The sequence below is a fragment of the Solanum pennellii genome, chromosome 8, assembly GCF_001406875.1.
Source record: "Solanum pennellii chromosome 8, SPENNV200".
Classification (NCBI taxonomy): Eukaryota; Viridiplantae; Streptophyta; class Magnoliopsida; order Solanales; family Solanaceae; genus Solanum; species Solanum pennellii.
In genome coordinates, this window is record NC_028644.1 from 64,680,195 (window position 1) to 64,684,709 (window position 4,515).

Below are 4,515 nucleotides of genomic sequence, written 5' to 3' on the forward strand. Positions count from 1 at the left end.
TATATATATATATATATATATATATATATTCTCTTGCTAATTTTAGTGTTAAGCAAATCAACATATAAATTGAGACAAAAGAAATATATTTATAGTATAAAATTTGAGATCATAAAAATTTAAGAAAATTATTTTAATTTCAGTTTCAGATGCAATTTAGAAATTGATCAAGTTCAAATCTAATAATTAATTTTAGTATTAATTGTACAAATTTTTAGACCTTTATTGTGATAAACATGAAGACAAATAAAATTACAAAATCATTTTAATTTCATACAATCTTAGTTCTAGTTGGGAGCACCTATATCCACACCCTTCACATATTGGATAAGGCTCCTCAATCTCCACTTTTATTTTCTTTATTTTTTCTAAATTCTTATTTAAATAAAAAATATATGGCACGAAGTAAAATTAATTATTAAGATTTAATTGCCTAACATAAGATCTTGATCATAATTTGAATAATAAATACATCATTATTAGTTTATGAACATTCGATTATTTCTCCTTTTGCTAGATATATAAATTTAACTTCCACAATTTGATCTATTTTCTCCTCTTGTGCCAAAACAATATTTGCTGTAAAAGAAATTGCCAACACCAAAAATCATGGCCGCAAACAAAATGTATTTTCGTGATAATTAGATTCTAACAAATTATTATTATAACATATTTTATCATCATATATGTTGTTATAAAAATAATCAATTAGCATAATTAAAAGCTACCTAGTTATATTTAAATTATTGTAGCATTGTCTTCTCTACTTGTAATAAATTTTAGAAGAAAATATCTTATAACGAAATTAAAAGATTTAATTCACGAAGAACTTGGAAAAGATAGATTGTGAGTTTGATTATGATGAAACACGAAATTTAATGGAGAACAACATAGCAAAAATAATTAGTGAATAAAGAGATTTTTAAGAATATACTTATGGATCAAATAATTTGTAGCTATAGTTAATTGTGGGATTACTAGAAGAAATTGACAGCAAATATATGAAATATATATAAACAAAATTATCATAGTTAGACCTTTATTTTAATTTATTAAATTTTAATTATTAATTTTAATTTGCAGGATGTGTTTTCATTTAAGTAATTAGAATTTGAGGAAAATAGAGATAATCATGCAATGAAAACGGAAAGAAGTCGAATCCTACTGTTACTCATTACTCATTAGTAGTTGTTATTTTTTTCGATTTTATTACTATTTTAATTTCTCTATCTTCAAAGATTTGAGGTAAGATATGTCTACCTTTTTTTTTCGAATTTATTTGTGGACCATATTGATATACTGTTGTTATATATTGCTATTTATTATTAAAAAAGACAATTAATAAACATGCATTGGTCATGTGAGGCATAAATTCAGGCAAAACATATGCATGTATACATGAATTAAGGGGGAATGTGGAATGAATATATATTTTGGGTCAACATTGATTTTATATAAAATTAGCAAAAACAATTATTTATTAAAATTCTTTCCTTCAACAGAAAAGCAAAATTTTAAACGTAAACTCAACCTTCTCACTTTACGTGTTTCCTTTTATTTGTACGTGAGAATGCTAGCTGTGATAATCTCCAAATTAATACATACAATATGGTCAATATTCTAATTTGTTAAATAATATATTTTTTTCGTTTCATATTAGTTATACATATCAACATTATTAAAAACAATTATTTTAACAACTTATTCGTCATTTTATCCTTACGGATAATTTTTTTGAAGTATAAATTAGTTAGAAATTCGTTGAGACTATTCGATAGTTACAAAATTTAATATACATATTAAGAAAACAATATGAATATAGGTAGATAGTCATCATTAATATACTCCTTTAAACATATATACAATCAACTATGTATGTAATTCTATGTGATTATTCTTTTATCTTTAGCCTTCTGTTTTTCTTTTTCGTTTGTTTTAATTTGTTTGTCTTGATTTAGAATACGAGGTGTAAATTAAATAATTTGAGATTAGCACAGTTGATTATTAGATGAATTGATCTGAAACCTAATAAATTTACTAGTAAAATGTTGTGCATAATATTCTAGTTTTCGGAAATCAATGAATAAATTTTACGGTAAATAGTAGACACAGGCTCTTGTAGCTCAGTTGGTTAGAGCACCCGTTTAGTAAGCGGGAGGTCTTGAGTTCGACTCTCAACAAGAGCAGCAAGCTTAATTTTTTCTAATTTTATTTCTTAACTAAGTTCACCGAGTAAGTATAGAGTCAATTCCCCAAATGGGTCACCCAATTACGGGATTTGCCTTAAAATATCATTTATATTTCATTTAGGACCAAAAGATCACTCAACTCTCACTATATTTCCTCCAATCACTCTCGATCTTATTGTTTTTAATTTTTTAAAATTAATTTATCAATTAAAATTTTTATCATAATTAAAATCTTTTATCATAATTAAACTTTTTATCTTTTTATGTTATGCAGAATGCGTTTTTAAAATGTACTATAATCTCATCAATTTTAAATACTAATAAACACATACATTCAAAAAAAATATTGATATACAAATCACTCATGAACGATAATTTACTTCAATTAATCATAAATTGTATCATAAATCAATAATATTAAAGATCGATTAATTATTAAAAAATAATTATCTGGGTGCTTTGAAATTAATATATACTTATAATATATTTTTAAAAAAATAAAATAGTAAGTGAATAATATTTATAGAAAATAAATTTTTGATATTTATTTATCATTATATTAATCTCATATAATATGTTTACTATCGAATTAAATTAGTAAATTCAATTATTTATTAGTTTATTTGTTGATGTTTAACGGTATGAAAAGTTATAATATAATATAATATAGAATAAAAGAATAAAAATAAAAATATAATTAAAAGAATCTAAATAACAATTTTCTTTTTCTTACCAATTTTTTTGTTAATCTTAAAAATTTATCTAAATACTTATATTAAATTTTTTAAAAAGAAATTCAAATAATTTAGTTAGGAATTTTAAAATTATCAGGTAATAATTGACACAGAGATTTTTTTCATAGAATTTTGTTTGGTGACAATATATAAAGTTACTAGACATTTTAAATTATTTTTCTTATAATCTTCATAACTTTACATGTAATTTATATATTTATTTTGTAGAGACATAAGTTTGATGAATTAAATAGTCACTTCTGAAGTAACTCAGAATTTTGTACTATGCACATATTTTTTATATATCTTTTAAATATTTAAATTGTTAATTCCTATGATTCATAGTCCTTTTACGTAGTTTATAAATATGTATAAAAAAAATCATTTTAAAAATTGAAATTTCATGAGCAAATTCTCAATCAAACTTAAACTGTTTAACTATCACAAAATAAAACGTTTCACATAAATTACGAAAAAGTATTATTTTACTTTGAAATATTTGTCGTCCCATAAAGATTACTCCATCCGTTAATTTCATCGATCCCACTAAGAAGTTTAATTTTTCCTTAGATAAAATGATAATGACATCAAATTTTTGTGGGATTAAAACCATAATGATTAGTATAAATGAAAAAGTTACTACAAAGTTTTGAAATTTCTAAATTGCTAAATTTTTTAATCAACGGCAGATTTGATGGCAAAATTGGAGGAATATTAGTTGCATTGACCATTCGTTAGTCGCCACATGTCGTTAGTCGATTCGACATTTTTCTTTATTCTTTTCATCTTTTTTCGCTTAGTTTATTTCATGTGTCATTTTGTTATGTTGTATTCGGAGTTTAATTCTAAAATGGTATATAAAATTTTACATTAATCTAAACGGTAAAATTGTTGGAACAATAGCGATTTCCTCCTTCGCTGCAGTATTTTTATTAATATTTTATACCCTTTAAGTTCCGGACTCTTGTTATGTGGACCATTAACGAATATGATGGAATAAGCAAAAGTAATAAGAAGGAACATTTCCATGTGAAAAAAAGAAGACAATGTTATGTTTTAAGTGGATTGAAATTGAAAAGTGTTTTATAATCTTTACTCAAGACAACAAACAAGAAACAAATTTAAACTAAGATCGTGATACTCCATCCATATATCACAATTTGGTTCTATTTTTTTTTCTCTTTCTATTTGTCAATATATATATATATATATATATATTATTTTTATACTATAAAAAGATATCTACTATCTTTCGAGATGGCTCGGTTGCTTGGACTTTGGAGGAGAGTGACCCGCACTGGTAATTCGGGATCAATCCCCCCGGTCAATATCTTATGAATTGAGTTGTCATATAGGATTTGCCTAATGCAATTTAATCACTTTCTGAATATAATAAATATAATGTCTTACAAAATATAATAAAGAAATAATTATAATCAGAATAAATTAAAAACTAAATATAAAATTATGTATTACAAATTCATGTGCGTTACTAATTTTTGCATTGATCATTTAACCACACAATGTCCCCTTTTGTTTGGTAATAGTAGACGAATGAAATTAGATTACTAATATTATTTTGCCCTAGTGGC

The 4,515-nt window shown here is 23.7% G+C and overlaps 1 non-coding gene across 1 annotated transcript; it reads left to right on the top strand.

Annotated features, from left to right (window-relative positions):
- Positions 1-2,112: 2,112 nt before the first annotated feature.
- TRNAT-AGU lies at positions 2,113-2,186 on the top strand. The gene has a single exon. It is a non-coding gene; the product is annotated as a tRNA-Thr (tRNA).
- Positions 2,187-4,515: the final 2,329 nt, after the last annotated feature.